Genomic DNA, 22,195 nt, shown 5'->3' on the forward strand with positions numbered 1-22,195 from the left:
GAAAATGAAATCGCATGATGTATGGAGTGTTTTTGACATATCTTGTCTCAGGATTTGCTTGCAGTCCTACCATATCCCACAAAATGCAGAAGTGCAGTCAATGCAGCTTTTTACCTAAAATGGTAAAAATTGGTCAAAGCCTCATGCGGTTTATTACCTGCCCCTGGAATAACATCAATGGCAATTATAAGAATAATGCTGATAATAGTACAAATTTTGTATGTATGTTTTCAGCCCTACAAAACCATAACTATAGAAGTTTAAATTTATACGTAAAGCTAGATATTTGTAGAAATATCTATATTGATATATAACTATCTATTTATATAGCTAGATATATATCTATGCAGTAACATACATTAGATAGATAGATAGATAGACTGTATATAAGCCTGCAAGTCTTGCACTTGAAGCAGCTTTATGATGTCATTAAGGCTCGATGGTGACACGCGCACCCGGAACAAGGACCACAGGTTGTTAGCGGCCATTTTTCCATCAGTCTCCACTGGAGCTAGAAGTGAGCAGACAGATACTCCTATAGACGCTGCTGTAGCCAGATCATTTGTCTCTGTGATGGACAACGTTTGAAATTCGCCCTTAAGCGGGAGACGGCAGCCTACAACAGTCAAATTGATCGCTGCTTATCACTTCTTTTGTGGTAGGTACAGTTATTCCAGATAGGGGAATGGGTAGGTTAAGTTATTCCAGGGAGGGGAATGCTTATGGGCAAGGCATTATGCTTGATCGGAGGCGGATGAAGTGGCAAAAAAGGCTCGGCCTACACCATGACCATGCCAATCGTCAACCCAAAGTGAATATGAGCCACACAGGTTGGTTGAAATAGCGCAACATGAATGATGGAACCTGGATCCAAGCGTCCCAGGATGCATTGCAGCGAAAACGTTCAACAATGTTCAGCGTGACCAATGTTTCTATCTTGGAAAATGAAATTGCATGCTGTATGGAGTGTTTTTGACATATCTTGTCTCAGGATTTGCTTGCAGTCCTACCATATCCCACAAAATGCAGAAGTGCAGTCAATGCAGCTTTTTACCTAAAATGGTAAAAATTGGTCAAAGCCTCATGCGGTTTATTACCTGCCCCTGGAATAACATCAATGGCAATTATAAGAATAATGCTGATAATAGTACAAATTTTGTATGTATGTTTTCAGCCCTACAAAACCATAACTATAGAAGTTTAAATTTATACGTAAAGCTAGATATTTGTAGAAATATCTATATTGATATATAACTATCTATTTATATAGCTAGATATATATCTATGCAGTAACATACATTAGATAGATAGATAGATAGATAGATAGATAGACTGTATATAAGCCTGCAAGTCTTTGCACTTGAAGCAGCTTTATGATGTCATTAAGGCTCGATGGTGACACGCGCACCCGGAACAAGGACCACAGGTTGTTAGCGGCCATTTTTCCATCAGTCTCCACTGGAGCTAGAAGTGAGCAGACAGATACTCCTATAGACGCTGCTGGAGCCAGATCATTTGTCTCTGTGATGGACAACGTTTGAAATTCGCCCTTAAGCGGGAGACGGCAGCCTACAACAGTCAAATTGATCGCTGCTTATCACTTCTTTTGTGGTAGGTACAGTTATTCCAGATAGGGGAATGGGTAGGTTAAGTTATTCCAGGGAGGGGAATGCTTATGGGCAAGGCATTATGCTTGATCGGAGGCGGATGAAGTGGCAAAAAAGGCTCGGCCTACACCATGACCATGCCAATCGTCAACCCAAAGTGAATATGAGCCACACAGGTTGGTTGAAATAGCGCAACATGAATGATGGAACCTGGATCCAAGCGTCCCAGGATGCATTGCAGCGAAAACGTTCAACAATGTTCAGCGTGACCAATGTTTCTATCTTGGAAAATGAAATTGCATGATGTATGGAGTGTTTTTGACATATCTTGTCTCAGGATTTGCTTGCAGTCCTACCATATCCCACAAAATGCAGAAGTGCAGTCAATGCAGCTTTTTACCTAAAATGGTAAAAATTGGTCAAAGCCTCATGCGGTTTATTACCTGCCCCTGGAATAACATCAATGGCAATTATAAGAATAATGCTGATAATAGTACAAATTTTGTATGTATGTTTTCAGCCCTACAAAACCATAACTATAGAAGTTTAAATTTATACGTAAAGCTAGATATTTGTAGAAATATCTATATTGATATATAACTATCTATTTATATAGCTAGATATATATCTATGCAGTAACATACATTAGATAGATAGATAGATAGATAGATAGATAGATAGACTGTATATAAGCCTGCAAGTCTTGCACTTGAAGCACCTTTATGATGTCATTAAGGCTCGATGGTGACACGCGCACCCGAAACAAGGACCACAGGTTGTTAGCGGCCATTTTTCCATCAGTCTCCACTGGAGCTAGAAGTGAGCAGACAGATACTCCTATAGACGCTGCTGGAGCCAGATCATTTGTCTCTGTGATGGACAACGTTTGAAATTCGCCCTTAAGCGGGAGACGGCAGCCTACAACAGTCAAATTGATCGCTGCTTATCACTTCTTTTGTGGTAGGTACAGTTATTCCAGATAGGGGAATGGGTAGGTTAAGTTATTCCAGGGAGGGGAATGCTTATGGGCAAGGCATTATGCTTGATCGGAGGCGGATGAAGCGGCAAAAAAGGCTCGGCCTACACCATGACCATGCCAATCGTCAACCCAAAGTGAATATGAGCCACACAGGTTGGTTGAAATAGCGCAACATGAATGATGGAACCTGGATCCAAGCGTCCCAGGATGCATTTCAGCGAAAACGTTCAACAATGTTCAGCGTGACCAATGTTTCTATCTTGGAAAATGAAATCGCATGATGTATGGAGTGTTTTTGACATATCTTGTCTCAGGATTTGCTTGCAGTCCTACCATATCCCACAAAATGCAGAAGTGCAGTCAATGCAGCTTTTTACCTAAAATGGTAAAAATTGGTCAAAGCCTCATGCGGTTTATTACCTGCCCCTGGAATAACATCAATGGCAATTATAAGAATAATGCTGATAATAGTACAAATTTTGTATGTATGTTTTCAGCCCTACAAAACCATAACTATAGAAGTTTAAATTTATACGTAAAGCTAGATATTTGTAGAAATATCTATATTGATATATAACTATCTATTTATATAGCTAGATATATATCTATGCAGTAACATACATTAGATAGATAGATAGATAGACTGTATATAAGCCTGCAAGTCTTGCACTTGAAGCAGCTTTATGATGTCATTAAGGCTCGATGGTGACACGCGCACCCGGAACAAGGACCACAGGTTGTTAGCGGCCATTTTTCCATCAGTCTCCACTGGAGCTAGAAGTGAGCAGACAGATACTCCTATAGACGCTGCTGTAGCCAGATCATTTGTCTCTGTGATGGACAACGTTTGAAATTCGCCCTTAAGCGGGAGACGGCAGCCTACAACAGTCAAATTGATCGCTGCTTATCACTTCTTTTGTGGTAGGTACAGTTATTCCAGATAGGGGAATGGGTAGGTTAAGTTATTCCAGGGAGGGGAATGCTTATGGGCAAGGCATTATGCTTGATCGGAGGCGGATGAAGTGGCAAAAAAGGCTCGGCCTACACCATGACCATGCCAATCGTCAACCCAAAGTGAATATGAGCCACACAGGTTGGTTGAAATAGCGCAATATGAATGATGGAACCTGGATCCAAGCGTCCCAGGATGCATTGCAGCGAAAACGTTCAACAATGTTCAGCGTGACCAATGTTTCTATCTTGGAAAATGAAATTGCATGCTGTATGGAGTGTTTTTGACATATCTTGTCTCAGGATTTGCTTGCAGTCCTACCATATCCCACAAAATGCAGAAGTGCAGTCAATGCAGCTTTTTACCTAAAATGGTAAAAATTGGTCAAAGCCTCATGCGGTTTATTACCTGCCCCTGGAATAACATCAATGGCAATTATAAGAATAATGCTGATAATAATACAAATTTTGTATGTATGTTTTCAGCCCTACAAAACCATAACTATAGAAGTTTAAATTTATACGTAAAGCTAGATATTTGTAGAAATATCTATATTGATATATAACTATCTATTTATATAGCTAGATATATATCTATGCAGTAACATACATTAGATAGATAGATAGATAGATAGATAGATAGACTGTATATAAGCCTGCAAGTCTTGCACTTGAAGCAGCTTTATGATGTCATTAAGGCTCGATGGTGACACGCGCACCCGGAACAAGGACCACAGGTTGTTAGCGGCCATTTTTCCATCAGTCTCCACTGGAGCTAGAAGTGAGCAGACAGATACTCCTATAGACGCTGCTGGAGCCAGATCATTTGTCTCTGTGATGGACAACGTTTGAAATTCGCCCTTAAGCGGGAGACGGCAGCCTACAACAGTCAAATTGATCGCTGCTTATCACTTCTTTTGTGGTAGGTACAGTTATTCCAGATAGGGGAATGGGTAGGTTAAGTTATTCCAGGGAGGGGAATGCTTATGGGCAAGGCATTATGCTTGATCGGAGGCGGATGAAGTGGCAAAAAAGGCTCGGCCTACACCATGACCATGCCAATCGTCAACCCAAAGTGAATATGAGCCACACAGGTTGGTTGAAATAGCGCAACATGAATGATGGAACCTGGATCCAAGCGTCCCAGGATGCATTGCAGCGAAAACGTTCAACAATGTTCAGCGTGACCAATGTTTCTATCTTGGAAAATGAAATTGCATGCTGTATGGAGTGTTTTTGACATATCTTGTCTCAGGATTTGCTTGCAGTCCTACCATATCCCACAAAATGCAGAAGTGCAGTCAATGCAGCTTTTTACCTAAAATGGTAAAAATTGGTCAAAGCCTCATGCGGTTTATTACCTGCCCCTGGAATAACATCAATGGCAATTATAAGAATAATGCTGATAATAATACAAATTTTGTATGTATGTTTTCAGCCCTACAAAACCATACCTATAGAAGTTTAAATTTATACGTAAAGCTAGATATTTGTAGAAATATCTATATTGATATATAACTATCTATTTATATAGCTAGATATATATCTATGCAGTAACATACATTAGATAGATAGATAGATAGATAGACTGTATATAAGCCTGCAAGTCTTGCACTTGAAGCAGCTTTATGATGTCATTAAGGCTCGATGGTGACACGCGCACCCGGAACAAGGACCACAGGTTGTTAGCGGCCATTTTTCCATCAGTCTCCACTGGAGCTAGAAGTGAGCAGACAGATACTCCTATAGACGCTGCTGGAGCCAGATCATTTGTCTCTGTGATGGACAACGTTTGAAATTCGCCCTTAAGCGGGAGACGGCAGCCTACAACAGTCAAATTGATCGCTGCTTATCACTTCTTTTGTGGTAGGTACAGTTATTCCAGATAGGGGAATGGGTAGGTTAAGTTATTCCAGGGAGGGGAATGCTTATGGGCAAGGCATTATGCTTGATCGGAGGCGGATGAAGTGGCAAAAAAGGCTCGGCCTACACCATGACCATGCCAATCGTCAACCCAAAGTGAATATGAGCCACACAGGTTGGTTGAAATAGCGCAACATGAATGATGGAACCTGGATCCAAGCGTCCCAGGATGCATTGCAGCGAAAACGTTCAACAATGTTCAGCGTGACCAATGTTTCTATCTTGGAAAATGAAATTGCATGCTGTATGGAGTGTTTTTGACATATCTTGTCTCAGGATTTGCTTGCAGTCCTACCATATCCCACAAAATGCAGAAGTGCAGTCAATGCAGCTTTTTACCTAAAATGGTAAAAATTGGTCAAAGCCTCATGCGGTTTATTACCTGCCCCTGGAATAACATCAATGGCAATTATAAGAATAATGCTGATAATAGCACAAATTTTGTATGTATGTTTTCAGCCCTGCAAAACCATAACTATAGAAGTTTAAATTTATACGTAAAGCTAGATATTTGTAGAAATATCTATATTGATATATAACTATCTATTTATATAGCTAGATATATATCTATGCAGTAACATACATTAGATAGATAGATAGATAGATAGATAGACTGTATATAAGCCTGCAAGTCTTGCACTTGAAGCAGCTTTATGATGTCATTAAGGCTCGATGGTGACACGCGCACCCGAAACAAGGACCACAGGTTGTTAGCGGCCATTTTTCCATCAGTCTCCACTGGAGCTAGAAGTGAGCAGACAGATACTCCTATAGACGCTGCTGGAGCCAGATCATTTGTCTCTGTGATGGACAACGTTTGAAATTCGCCCTTAAGCGGGAGACGGCAGCCTACAACAGTCAAATTGATCGCTGCTTATCACTTTTTTTGTGGTAGGTACAGTTATTCCAGATAGGGGAATGGGTAGGTTAAGTTATTCCAGGGAGGGGAATGCTTATGGGCAAGGCATTATGCTTGATCGGAGACGGATGAAGTGGCAAAAAAGGCTCGGCCTACACCATGACCATGCCAATCGTCAACCCAAAGTGAATATGAGCCACACAGGTTGGTTGAAATAGCGCAACATGAATGATGGAACCTGGATCCAAGCGTCCCAGGATGCATTGCAGCGAAAACGTTCAACAATGTCCAGCGTGACCAATGTTTCTATCTTGGAAAATGAAATTGCATGCTGTATGGAGTGTTTTTGACATATCTTGTCTCAGGATTTGCTTGCAGTCCTACCATATCCCACAAAATGCAGAAGTGCAGTCAATGCAGCTTTTTACCTAAAATGGTAAAAATTGGTCAAAGCCTCATGCGGTTTATTACCTGCCCCTGGAATAACATCAATGGCAATTATAAGAATAATGCTGATAATAATACAAATTTTGTATGTATGTTTTCAGCCCTACAAAACCATAACTATAGAAGTTTAAATTTATACGTAAAGCTATATATTTGTAGAAATATCTATATTGATATATAACTATCTATTTATATAGCTAGATATATATCTATGCAGTAACATACATTAGATAGATAGATAGATAGATAGATAGATAGATAGATAGATAGACTGTATATAAGCCTGCAAGTCTTGCACTTGAAGCAGCTTTATGATGTCATTAAGGCTCGATGGTGACACGCGCACCCGGAACAAGGACCACAGGTTGTTAGCGGCCATTTTTCCATCAGTCTCCACTGGAGCTAGAAGTGAGCAGACAGATACTCCTATAGACGCTGCTGGAGCCAGATCATTTGTCTCTGTGATGGACAACGTTTGAAATTCGCCCTTAAGCGGGAGACGGCAGCCTACAACAGTCAAATTGATCGCTGCTTATCACTTCTTTTGTGGTAGGTACAGTTATTCCAGATAGGGGAATGGGTAGGTTAAGTTATTCCAGGGAGGGGAATGCTTATGGGCAAGGCATTATGCTTGATCGGAGGCGGATGAAGTGGCAAAAAAGGCTCGGCCTACACCATGACCATGCCAATCGTCAACCCAAAGTGAATATGAGCCACACAGGTTGGTTGAAATAGCGCAACATGAATGATGGAACCTGGATCCAAGCGTCCCAGGATGCATTTCAGCGAAAACGTTCAACAATGTTCAGCGTGACCAATGTTTCTATCTTGGAAAATGAAATCGCATGATGTATGGAGTGTTTTTGACATATCTTGTCTCAGGATTTGCTTGCAGTCCTACCATATCCCACAAAATGCAGAAGTGCAGTCAATGCAGCTTTTTACCTAAAATGGTAAAAATTGGTCAAAGCCTCATGCGGTTTATTACCTGCCCCTGGAATAACATCAATGGCAATTATAAGAATAATGCTGATAATAGTACAAATTTTGTATGTATGTTTTCAGCCCTACAAAACCATAACTATAGAAGTTTAAATTTATACGTAAAGCTAGATATTTGTAGAAATATCTATATTGATATATAACTATCTATTTATATAGCTAGATATATATCTATGCAGTAACATACATTAGATAGATAGATAGATAGATAGACTGTATATAAGCCTGCAAGTCTTGCACTTGAAGCAGCTTTATGATGTCATTAAGGCTCGATGGTGACACGCGCACCCGGAACAAGGACCACAGGTTGTTAGCGGCCATTTTTCCATCAGTCTCCACTGGAGCTAGAAGTGAGCAGACAGATACTCCTATAGACGCTGCTGTAGCCAGATCATTTGTCTCTGTGATGGACAACGTTTGAAATTCGCCCTTAAGCGGGAGACGGCAGCCTACAACAGTCAAATTGATCGCTGCTTATCACTTCTTTTGTGGTAGGTACAGTTATTCCAGATAGGGGAATGGGTAGGTTAAGTTATTCCAGGGAGGGGAATGCTTATGGGCAAGGCATTATGCTTGATCGGAGGCGGATGAAGTGGCAAAAAAGGCTCGGCCTACACCATGACCATGCCAATCGTCAACCCAAAGTGAATATGAGCCACACAGGTTGGTTGAAATAGCGCAACATGAATGATGGAACCTGGATCCAAGCGTCCCAGGATGCATTGCAGCGAAAACGTTCAACAATGTTCAGCGTGACCAATGTTTCTATCTTGGAAAATGAAATTGCATGCTGTATGGAGTGTTTTTGACATATCTTGTCTCAGGATTTGCTTGCAGTCCTACCATATCCCACAAAATGCAGAAGTGCAGTCAATGCAGCTTTTTACCTAAAATGGTAAAAATTGGTCAAAGCCTCATGCGGTTTATTACCTGCCCCTGGAATAACATCAATGGCAATTATAAGAATAATGCTGATAATAATACAAATTTTGTATGTATGTTTTCAGCCCTACAAAACCATAACTATAGAAGTTTAAATTTATACGTAAAGCTAGATATTTGTAGAAATATCTATATTGATATATAACTATCTATTTATATAGCTAGATATATATCTATGCAGTAACATACATTAGATAGATAGATAGATAGACTGTATATAAGCCTGCAAGTCTTGCACTTGAAGCAGCTTTATGATGTCATTAAGGCTCGATGGTGACACGCGCACCCGGAACAAGGACCACAGGTTGTTAGCGGCCATTTTTCCATCAGTCTCCACTGGAGCTAGAAGTGAGCAGACAGATACTCCTATAGACGCTGCTGGAGCCAGATCATTTGTCTCTGTGATGGACAACGTTTGAAATTCGCCCTTAAGCGGGAGACGGCAGCCTACAACAGTCAAATTGATCGCTGCTTATCACTTCTTTTGTGGTAGGTACAGTTATTCCAGATAGGGGAATGGGTAGGTTAAGTTATTCCAGGGAGGGGAATGCTTATGGGCAAGGCATTATGCTTGATCGGAGGCGGATGAAGTGGCAAAAAAGGCTCGGCCTACACCATGACCATGCCAATCGTCAACCCAAAGTGAATATGAGCCACACAGGTTGGTTGAAATAGCGCAACATGAATGATGGAACCTGGATCCAAGCGTCCCAGGATGCATTGCAGCGAAAACGTTCAACAATGTTCAGCGTGACCAATGTTTCTATCTTGGAAAATGAAATTGCATGATGTATGGAGTGTTTTTGACATATCTTGTCTCAGGATTTGCTTGCAGTCCTACCATATCCCACAAAATGCAGAAGTGCAGTCAATGCAGCTTTTTACCTAAAATGGTAAAAATTGGTCAAAGCCTCATGCGGTTTATTACCTGCCCCTGGAATAACATCAATGGCAATTATAAGAATAATGCTGATAATAGTACAAATTTTGTATGTATGTTTTCAGCCCTACAAAACCATAACTATAGAAGTTTAAATTTATACGTAAAGCTAGATATTTGTAGAAATATCTATATTGATATATAACTATCTATTTATATAGCTAGATATATATCTATGCAGTAACATACATTAGATAGATAGATAGATAGATAGATAGACTGTATATAAGCCTGCAAGTCTTGCACTTGAAGCACCTTTATGATGTCATTAAGGCTCGATGGTGACACGCGCACCCGAAACAAGGACCACAGGTTGTTAGCGGCCATTTTTCCATCAGTCTCCACTGGAGCTAGAAGTGAGCAGACAGATACTCCTATAGACGCTGCTGTAGCCAGATCATTTGTCTCTGTGATGGACAACGTTTGAAATTCGCCCTTAAGCGGGAGACGGCAGCCTACAACAGTCAAATTGATCGCTGCTTATCACTTCTTTTGTGGTAGGTACAGTTATTCCAGATAGGGGAATGGGTAGGTTAAGTTATTCCAGGGAGGGGAATGCTTATGGGCAAGGCATTATGCTTGATCGGAGGCGGATGAAGTGGCAAAAAAGGCTCGGCCTACACCATGACCATGCCAATCGTCAACCCAAAGTGAATATGAGCCACACAGGTTGGTTGAAATAGCGCAACATGAATGATGGAACCTGGATCCAAGCGTCCCAGGATGCATTGCAGCGAAAACGTTCAACAATGTTCAGCGTGACCAATGTTTCTATCTTGGAAAATGAAATTGCATGCTGTATGGAGTGTTTTTGACATATCTTGTCTCAGGATTTGCTTGCAGTCCTACCATATCCCACAAAATGCAGAAGTGCAGTCAATGCAGCTTTTTACCTAAAATGGTAAAAATTGGTCAAAGCCTCATGCGGTTTATTACCTGCCCCTGGAATAACATCAATGGCAATTATAAGAATAATGCTGATAATAATACAAATTTTGTATGTATGTTTTCAGCCCTACAAAACCATAACTATAGAAGTTTAAATTTATACGTAAAGCTAGATATTTGTAGAAATATCTATATTGATATATAACTATCTATTTATATAGCTAGATATATATCTATGCAGTAACATACATTAGATAGATAGATAGATAGATAGACTGTATATAAGCCTGCAAGTCTTGCACTTGAAGCAGCTTTATGATGTCATTAAGGCTCGATGGTGACACGCGCACCCGGAACAAGGACCACAGGTTGTTAGCGGCCATTTTTCCATCAGTCTCCACTGGAGCTAGAAGTGAGCAGACAGATACTCCTATAGACGCTGCTGGAGCCAGATCATTTGTCTCTGTGATGGACAACGTTTGAAATTCGCCCTTAAGCGGGAGACGGCAGCCTACAACAGTCAAATTGATCGCTGCTTATCACTTCTTTTGTGGTAGGTACAGTTATTCCAGATAGGGGAATGGGTAGGTTAAGTTATTCCAGGGAGGGGAATGCTTATGGGCAAGGCATTATGCTTGATCGGAGGCGGATGAAGTGGCAAAAAAGGCTCGGCCTACACCATGACCATGCCAATCGTCAACCCAAAGTGAATATGAGCCACACAGGTTGGTTGAAATAGCGCAACATGAATGATGGAACCTGGATCCAAGCGTCCCAGGATGCATTGCAGCGAAAACGTTCAACAATGTTCAGCGTGACCAATGTTTCTATCTTGGAAAATGAAATTGCATGCTGTATGGAGTGTTTTTGACATATCTTGTCTCAGGATTTGCTTGCAGTCCTACCATATCCCACAAAATGCAGAAGTGCAGTCAATGCAGCTTTTTACCTAAAATGGTAAAAATTGGTCAAAGCCTCATGCGGTTTATTACCTGCCCCTGGAATAACATCAATGGCAATTATAAGAATAATGCTGATAATAATACAAATTTTGTATGTATGTTTTCAGCCCTACAAAACCATACCTATAGAAGTTTAAATTTATACGTAAAGCTAGATATTTGTAGAAATATCTATATTGATATATAACTATCTATTTATATAGCTAGATATATATCTATGCAGTAACATACATTAGATAGATAGATAGATAGATAGACTGTATATAAGCCTGCAAGTCTTGCACTTGAAGCAGCTTTATGATGTCATTAAGGCTCGATGGTGACACGCGCACCCGGAACAAGGACCACAGGTTGTTAGCGGCCATTTTTCCATCAGTCTCCACTGGAGCTAGAAGTGAGCAGACAGATACTCCTATAGACGCTGCTGGAGCCAGATCATTTGTCTCTGTGATGGACAACGTTTGAAATTCGCCCTTAAGCGGGAGACGGCAGCCTACAACAGTCAAATTGATCGCTGCTTATCACTTCTTTTGTGGTAGGTACAGTTATTCCAGATAGGGGAATGGGTAGGTTAAGTTATTCCAGGGAGGGGAATGCTTATGGGCAAGGCATTATGCTTGATCGGAGGCGGATGAAGTGGCAAAAAAGGCTCGGCCTACACCATGACCATGCCAATCGTCAACCCAAAGTGAATATGAGCCACACAGGTTGGTTGAAATAGCGCAACATGAATGATGGAACCTGGATCCAAGCGTCCCAGGATGCATTGCAGCGAAAACGTTCAACAATGTTCAGCGTGACCAATGTTTCTATCTTGGAAAATGAAATTGCATGCTGTATGGAGTGTTTTTGACATATCTTGTCTCAGGATTTGCTTGCAGTCCTACCATATCCCACAAAATGCAGAAGTGCAGTCAATGCAGCTTTTTACCTAAAATGGTAAAAATTGGTCAAAGCCTCATGCGGTTTATTACCTGCCCCTGGAATAACATCAATGGCAATTATAAGAATAATGCTGATAATAGTACAAATTTTGTATGTATGTTTTCAGCCCTGCAAAACCATAACTATAGAAGTTTAAATTTATACGTAAAGCTAGATATTTGTAGAAATATCTATATTGATATATAACTATCTATTTATATAGCTAGATATATATCTATGCAGTAACATACATTAGATAGATAGATAGATAGATAGATAGACTGTATATAAGCCTGCAAGTCTTGCACTTGAAGCAGCTTTATGATGTCATTAAGGCTCGATGGTGACACGCGCACCCGAAACAAGGACCACAGGTTGTTAGCGGCCATTTTTCCATCAGTCTCCACTGGAGCTAGAAGTGAGCAGACAGATACTCCTATAGACGCTGCTGGAGCCAGATCATTTGTCTCTGTGATGGACAACGTTTGAAATTCGCCCTTAAGCGGGAGACGGCAGCCTACAACAGTCAAATTGATCGCTGCTTATCACTTTTTTTGTGGTAGGTACAGTTATTCCAGATAGGGGAATGGGTAGGTTAAGTTATTCCAGGGAGGGGAATGCTTATGGGCAAGGCATTATGCTTGATCGGAGACGGATGAAGTGGCAAAAAAGGCTCGGCCTACACCATGACCATGCCAATCGTCAACCCAAAGTGAATATGAGCCACACAGGTTGGTTGAAATAGCGCAACATGAATGATGGAACCTGGATCCAAGCGTCCCAGGATGCATTGCAGCGAAAACGTTCAACAATGTCCAGCGTGACCAATGTTTCTATCTTGGAAAATGAAATTGCATGCTGTATGGAGTGTTTTTGACATATCTTGTCTCAGGATTTGCTTGCAGTCCTACCATATCCCACAAAATGCAGAAGTGCAGTCAATGCAGCTTTTTACCTAAAATGGTAAAAATTGGTCAAAGCCTCATGCGGTTTATTACCTGCCCCTGGAATAACATCAATGGCAATTATAAGAATAATGCTGATAATAATACAAATTTTGTATGTATGTTTTCAGCCCTACAAAACCATAACTATAGAAGTTTAAATTTATACGTAAAGCTATATATTTGTAGAAATATCTATATTGATATATAACTATCTATTTATATAGCTAGATATATATCTATGCAGTAACATACATTAGATAGATAGATAGATAGATAGATAGATAGATAGATAGATAGACTGTATATAAGCCTGCAAGTCTTGCACTTGAAGCAGCTTTATGATGTCATTAAGGCTCGATGGTGACACGCGCACCCGGAACAAGGACCACAGGTTGTTAGCGGCCATTTTTCCATCAGTCTCCACTGGAGCTAGAAGTGAGCAGACAGATACTCCTATAGACGCTGCTGGAGCCAGATCATTTGTCTCTGTGATGGACAACGTTTGAAATTCGCCCTTAAGCGGGAGACGGCAGCCTACAACAGTCAAATTGATCGCTGCTTATCACTTCTTTTGTGGTAGGTACAGTTATTCCAGATAGGGGAATGGGTAGGTTAAGTTATTCCAGGGAGGGGAATGCTTATGGGCAAGGCATTATGCTTGATCGGAGGCGGATGAAGTGGCAAAAAAGGCTCGGCCTACACCATGACCATGCCAATCGTCAACCCAAAGTGAATATGAGCCACACAGGTTGGTTGAAATAGCGCAACATGAATGATGGAACCTGGATCCAAGCGTCCCAGGATGCATTTCAGCGAAAACGTTCAACAATGTTCAGCGTGACCAATGTTTCTATCTTGGAAAATGAAATCGCATGATGTATGGAGTGTTTTTGACATATCTTGTCTCAGGATTTGCTTGCAGTCCTACCATATCCCACAAAATGCAGAAGTGCAGTCAATGCAGCTTTTTACCTAAAATGGTAAAAATTGGTCAAAGCCTCATGCGGTTTATTACCTGCCCCTGGAATAACATCAATGGCAATTATAAGAATAATGCTGATAATAGTACAAATTTTGTATGTATGTTTTCAGCCCTACAAAACCATAACTATAGAAGTTTAAATTTATACGTAAAGCTAGATATTTGTAGAAATATCTATATTGATATATAACTATCTATTTATATAGCTAGATATATATCTATGCAGTAACATACATTAGATAGATAGATAGATAGATAGACTGTATATAAGCCTGCAAGTCTTGCACTTGAAGCAGCTTTATGATGTCATTAAGGCTCGATGGTGACACGCGCACCCGGAACAAGGACCACAGGTTGTTAGCGGCCATTTTTCCATCAGTCTCCACTGGAGCTAGAAGTGAGCAGACAGATACTCCTATAGACGCTGCTGTAGCCAGATCATTTGTCTCTGTGATGGACAACGTTTGAAATTCGCCCTTAAGCGGGAGACGGCAGCCTACAACAGTCAAATTGATCGCTGCTTATCACTTCTTTTGTGGTAGGTACAGTTATTCCAGATAGGGGAATGGGTAGGTTAAGTTATTCCAGGGAGGGGAATGCTTATGGGCAAGGCATTATGCTTGATCGGAGGCGGATGAAGTGGCAAAAAAGGCTCGGCCTACACCATGACCATGCCAATCGTCAACCCAAAGTGAATATGAGCCACACAGGTTGGTTGAAATAGCGCAACATGAATGATGGAACCTGGATCCAAGCGTCCCAGGATGCATTGCAGCGAAAACGTTCAACAATGTTCAGCGTGACCAATGTTTCTATCTTGGAAAATGAAATTGCATGCTGTATGGAGTGTTTTTGACATATCTTGTCTCAGGATTTGCTTGCAGTCCTACCATATCCCACAAAATGCAGAAGTGCAGTCAATGCAGCTTTTTACCTAAAATGGTAAAAATTGGTCAAAGCCTCATGCGGTTTATTACCTGCCCCTGGAATAACATCAATGGCAATTATAAGAATAATGCTGATTAGAGATGAGCGAACGCGTTCGTCCGAGCTTGATATTCGTGCGAATATTAGGGTGTTCGGGATGTTCGTTATTCGTAACGAACACCATGCGGTGTTCTGGTTACTTTCACTTACTTCCCTGAGACGTTTGCGCGCTTTTCTGGCCAATTGAAAGACAGGGAAGGCATTACAACTTCCCCCTGTGACGTTCAAGCCCTATACCACCCCCCTGCTGTGAGTGGCTGGGAAGATCAGGTGTTCGCCTAATATAAAAGTCGGCCCCTCCCGCGGCTCGCCTCAGATGCGGTGTGAGTTAGATGAGGGACAGTGCTGTTTGTACCGGAGCTGCTGTAGGGAAAGAATTGGTAGTTAGTGTAGGCTTCAAGACCCCCCAAAGGTCCTTATTAGGGCCACTGATAGCTGTGTGTTGGCTGCTGTTAGCAGTGGGATTTTTTTTTTCTCAAAATCGCCTCTGCAGACCGTTGCACCTGGCATTAGGGACAGAAGTGCTGCATAGGCAGGGAGAGTGTTAGGAGTGAGTGTAGCCTTCAAGAACCTCAACGGTCCTTTCTAGGGCCATATTTATCCGTGTGCAGTACTGTCCAGGCTGCTGTTGGCTGTGCTGCATTTTTTTTGGGCTTCTCAAAATCGCCTCTGCAGAGCATTCCACCCTCCATTGATACTGCAGGGAAAGAATTGTATAGGCAGGGCCACAACACAGTTATTATTCATAGAATATACGCAGTGCTGCCTGTTGGTGGGAAAAAACTGAAAAGAAATCTATTTGTCCAGCCTCTGTCCGTCCTAACGCCTGTGGAGACGTGTGAGCTGCGTGAAATACATTGCTAAATCATACGCACCCAGCTACGCTTTACTGCTGGCTTCGCCATTTGCTTTCCTTAATTGGGAAAAAAAATACCTGCTCTCCAAGAGTTATAATAACTCTGCTACCCTCACGTTCTGTGACACATAAGCAGGGACACAGCACAGTTATTAAACTTCGCAGGTTCATTGAATATACGCAGTGCTGCCTGTTGGTGGGAAAAAACTGAAAAGAAATCTATTTGTCCAGCCTCTGTCCGTCCTAACGCCTGTGGAGACGTGTGAGCTGCGTGAAATACATTGCTAAATCATACGCACCCAGCTACGCTTTACTGCTGGCTTCGCCATTTGCTTTCCTTAATTGGGAAAAAAAATACCTGCTCTCCAAGAGTTATAATAACTCTGCTACCCTCACGTTCTGTGACACATAAGCAGAGACACAGCACAGTTATTAAACTTCGCAGGTTCATTGAATATACGCAGTGCTGCCTGTTGGTGGGAAAAAACTGAAAAGAAATCTATTTGTCCAGCCTCTGTCCGTCCTAACGCCTGTGGAGACGTGTGAGCTGCGTGAAATACATTGCTAAATCATACGCACCCAGCTACGCTTTACTGCTGGCTTCGCCATTTGCTTTCCTTAATTGGGAAAAAAAATACCTGCTCTCCAAGAGTTATAATAACTCTGCTACCCTCACGTTCTGTGACACATAAGCAGGGACACAGCACAGTTATTAAACTTCGCAGGTTCATTGAATATACGCAGTGCTGCCTGTTGGTGGGAAAAAACTGAAAAGAAATCTATTTGTCCAGCCTCTGTCCGTACTAACGCCTGTGGAGACGTGTGAGCTGCGTGAAATACATTGCTAAATCATACGCACCCAGCTACGCTTTACTGCTGTCTTCGCCATTTGCTTTCCTTAATTGGGAAAAAAAATACCTGCTCTCCAAGAGTTATAATAACTCTGCTACCCTCACGTTCTGTGACACATAAGCAGGGACACAGCACAGTTATTAAACTTCGCAGGTTCATTGAATATACGCAGTGCTGCCTGTTGGTGGGAAAAAACTGAAAAGAAATCTATTTGTCCAGCCTCTGTCCGTCCTAACGCCTGTGGAGACGTGTGAGCTGCGTGAAATACATTGCTAAATCATACGCACCCAGCTACGCTTTACTGCTGGCTTCGCCATTTGCTTTCCTTAATTGGGAAAAAAAATACCTGCTCTCCAAGAGTTATAATAACTCTGCTACCCTCACGTTCTGTGACACATAAGCAGGGACACAGCACAGTTATTAAACTTAGATAATTCATTCACTAGAGGCAGTGGGGCCTTTCGTTTTCCAAAAAGGGCAAAAATTATATTTGGCCTGCAGTCTTGCGCCAATTTATTTCCTGCCTGGGAAATCTAATCACTGGTAATACAGCATGCTGAGGGGTAGGGGTAAGCCTAGAGGACGTGGACGTGGCCGAGGACGCGGAGGGCCAAGTGAGGGTGTGGGCACAGGCCAAGCTCCTGATCCAGGTGTGTCGCAGCTGTCTGCTGCGCGATTAGGAGAGAGGCACGTTTCTGGCGTCCCCACATTCATCGCCCAATTAATGGGTCCACGCGGGAGACGGTTATTAGAAAATGAGCAGTGTGAGCAGGTCCTGTCCTGGATGGCAGAAAGTGCTTCGAGCAACCTATCGTCTACCCGCAGTTCTGCGCCGTCCACTGCTGCCAATCCGAATCCTCTGTCTGCTGCTCCTCCTTCCTCCCAGCCTCCTCACTCCACTACAATGACACCTGCTCAGGAGCGGGAACACTCCCAGGAACTGTTCTCGGGCCCCTGCTCAGATTGGGCAGCAGCGGTTCCTCTCCCACCAGAGGAGTTTATAGTCACTGATGCCCAACCATTCGAAAGTTCCCGGGGTCCGGGGGATGAGGCTGGGGACTTCCGCCAACTGTCTCAACAACTTTCTGTGGGTGAGGAGGACGATGACGATCATACACAGTTGTCTTGCAGTGAGGTAGTAGTAAGGGCAGTAAGTCCGAGGGAGCAGCGCACAGAGGATTCGGAGGAAGAGCAGCAGGACGATGAGGTGACTGACCCCACCTGGTGTGCAACGCTTACTCAGGAGGACAGGTCTTCAGAGGGGGAGTCAAGGGCATCAGCAGGGCAGGTTGCAAGAGGCAGTGCGGTGGCCAGGGCCAGGGGTAGAGGCAGGGCCAGACCGAATAATCCACCAAGTGTTTCCCAAAGCGCCCCCTCGCGCCATGCCACCCTGCGGAGGCCGAGGTGCTCTAAGGTCTGGCAGTTTTTCACAGAGACGCCTGACGACCGACGAACAGTGGTGTGCAACCTTTGTCGCGCAAAGCTCAGCCGGGGAGCCAACACCAACAGCCTCACCACCACCACCATGCGCAGACATATGATGGCCAAGCACCCCGCAAGGTGGGACAAAGGCCGTTCACCGCCTCCGGTTTGCACCCCTGCCTCTCCCCCTGTGCCCCAACCTGCCACTGAGATGCAACCCCCCTCTCAGGACACAGGCACTACCGCCTCATGGCCTGCACCCACACCCTCATCTCCGCTGTCCTCGGCCCCATCCAGCAGTGTAGTTCAGCGCACCGTTCAGCCGTCGCTTGCGCAAGTGTTCGAGCGCAAGCGCAAGTACGCCGCCACGCACCCGCACGCTCAAACGTTAACCGTCCGCATCGCAAAATTCATCAGCCTTGAGATGCTGCCGTATAGGGTTGTGGAAACGGAGTCCTTCAAAAGTATCATGGAGGCGGCGGCCCCGCGCTACTCAGTTCCCAGTCGCCACTACTTTTCCCGATGTGCCGTCCCAGCCCTGCACGACCACGTCTCCCGCAACATTGTGCGCGCCCTCACCAACGCGGTTACTGCCACGGTCCACTTAACTACGGACACGTGGACAAGCACAGGCGGGCAGGGCCACTACATCTCCCTGACGGCACATTGGGTGAATTTAGTGGAGGCTGGGACAGAGTCAGAGCCTGGGACCGCTCACGTCCTACCCACCCCCAGAATTGCGGGCCCCAGCTCGGTGGTGGTATCTGCGGAGGTGTATGCTTCCTCCACTAAAGCACCCTCCTCCTCCTCCTCCTCCTCTGTCTCACAATCAAGATGTGTTAGCAGCAGCATGTCGCCAGCAGTCGGTGTCGCGCGGTGTGGCAGCACAGCGGTGGGCAAGCGTCAGCAGGCCGTGCTGAAACTACTCAGCTTAGGCGATAAGAGGCACACGGCCCACGAACTGCTGCAGGGTCTGACACAGCAGACCGACCGCTGGCTTGCGCCGCTGAGCCTCCAACCGGGCATGGTCGTGTGTGACAACGGCCGTAACCTGGTGGCGGCTCTGCAGCTCGGCAGCCTCACGCACGTGCCATGCCTGGCCCACGTCTTTAATTTGGTGGTTCAGCGCTTTCTGAAAAGCTACCCACGCTTGTCAGACCTGCTCGTAAAGGCGCGCCGGCTCTGCGCACATTTCCGCAAGTCCCACACGGACGCTGCCACCCTGCGCACCCTGCAACATCACTTTAAGCTGCCAGTGCACCGACTGCTGTGCGACGTGCCCACACGGTGGAACTCTACGCTCCACATGTTGGCCAGGCTCTATGAACAGCGTAGAGCTATAGTCGAATACCAACTCCAACATGGGCGGCGCAGTGGGAGTCAGCCTCCTCAATTCCTTTCAGAAGAGTGGGCCTGGTTGGCAGACATCTGCCATGTCCTTGGTAATTTTGAGGAGTCTACCCAGGTGGTGAGCGGCGATGCTACAATCATTAGCGTCACCATTCCTCTGCTATGCATCTTGAGAAATTCCCTGCAAACCATAAAGGCAGCTGCTTTGCGCTCGGAAACGGGGGCGGGGGAAGACAGTATGCCGCTGGATAGTCAGGGCACCCTCCTGTCTATTTCTCAGCGCGTACAGGAGGAGGAGGAGGAGCATGAGGAAGATGAGGAGGAGGGGGAAGAGACAGCTTGGGCCGCTGCTGACGGTACACCGGCTGATTGCCTGTCATCCTTTCAGCGTGTATGGCCTGAGGAGGAGGAGGAGGAGGAGGAGGAGGATCCTGAAAGTGATCTTCCTAGTGAAGACAGCCATGTGTTGCGTACAGGTACCCTGGCACACATGGCTGACTTCATGTTAGGATGCCTTTCTCGTGACCCTCGCGTTGCACGCATTCTGGCCACGACGGATTACTGGGTGTACACACTGCTCGATCCACGGTATAAGGAGAACCTGCCCACTCTGATTCCCGAAGAGGAAAGGGGTTCGAGAGTGTTGCTATACCACAGGACCCTTGCGGACAAGCTGATGGTAAAATTCCCAGCCGACAGCGCTAGTGGCAGAAGGCGCAGTACCGAGGGCAAGGTAGCAGGGGAGGTGCGGAGATCTAGCAGCATGTACATCCCAGGCAGTGCAACAGTCTTTAAGGGCCTGGCCAGCTTTACGGCTCCCCACCAAGACTATGTCACCGCTGCCCAGTCACGGCTGAGTCGGCGGGAGCACTGTAAAAGGATGGTGAGGGAGTACGTAGCGGATCGCACGACCATCCTTGGTGACGCCTCTGCCCCCTACAACTACTGGGTGTCGAAGCTGGACACGTGGCCTGAACTCGCGCTGTATGCCCTGGAGGTGCTTGCTTGTCCTGCGGCTAGCGTCTTGTCGGAAAGGGTGTTTAGTGCGGCTGGGGGAATCATCACAGATAAGCGTAGCCGCTTGTCAACCGACAGTGCCGACAGGCTAACACTCATCAAGATGAACAAAGGCTGGATTTCCCCAGACTTCTGTTCTCCACCAGCGGACAGCAGCGATACGTAAGCAATACGTAGGCTGCACCCGCGGATGGAAGCTACGTTCTCTCTCACCATCCAAAACGGGGACATTTCTGCTTCATCAATCTGTGTCTAATATTCCTCCTCCTCCTCCTGCTCCTCCTCCTGAAACCTCACGTAATCACGCTGAACGGGCAATTTTTCTTAGGGCCACAAGGCTCACTCAAATAATTTTTCTTAACAATTTTTATAAGTTTCAATGCGCTTAAAAGTGTTGGAACTTTAACTTGAACCAATTTTTCGTTACACTGGGCTGCCTACAGGCCTAGTTACCACTTAAGCCACATTAACCATTGCTTACATGGAACGAAGACTGCGCTCCCGCTATACTGCTGCTTCAGAATTGTTACTGGGGCCTGTCTTGAGTGCTACTATTGCTTACATGGAACGAAGACTGCGCTCCCGCTATACTGCTGCTTCAGAATTGTTACTGGGGCCTGTCTTGAGTGCTACTATTGCTTACATGGAACGAAGACTGCGCTCCCGCTATACTGCTGCTTCAGAATTGTTACTGGGGCCTGTCTTGAGTGCTACTATTGCTTACATGGAACGAAGACTGCGCTCCCGCTATACTGCTGCTTCAGAATTGTTACTGGGGCCTGTCTTGAGTGCTACTATTGCTTACATGGAACGAAGACTGCGCTCCCGCTATACTGCTGCTTCAGAATTGTTACTGGGGCCTGTCTTGAGTGCTACTATTGCTTACATGGAACGAAGACTGCGCTCCCGCTATACTGCTGCTTCAGAATTGTTACTGGGGCCTGTCTTGAGTGCTACTATTGCTTACATGGAACGAAGACTGCGCTCCCGCTATACTGCTGCTTCAGAATTGTTACTGGGGCCTGTCTTGAGTGCTACTATTGCTTACATGGAACGAAGACTGCGCTCCCGCTATACTGCTGCTTCAGAATTGTTACTGGGGCCTGTCTTGAGTGCTACTATTGCTTACATGGAACGAAGACTGCGCTCCCGCTATACTGCTGCTTCAGAATTGTTACTGGGGCCTGTCTTGAGTGCTACTATTGCTGACATGGAACGGACACGTGGAGAGGACACGTAGTGCCTCAAAAACATCCCCCTCCTCCTCCAACAGGGAAAACATTGTTGGCAAATGCCTTTGCATTGGTTCGTCTGGTGGCAGTCCAAGAATTTCACCTTTACCGACACTACAAGAGAGC

This window comes from Eleutherodactylus coqui, chromosome 13 (genome assembly GCF_035609145.1).
Source record: "Eleutherodactylus coqui strain aEleCoq1 chromosome 13, aEleCoq1.hap1, whole genome shotgun sequence".
Classification (NCBI taxonomy): domain Eukaryota; kingdom Metazoa; phylum Chordata; class Amphibia; order Anura; family Eleutherodactylidae; genus Eleutherodactylus; species Eleutherodactylus coqui.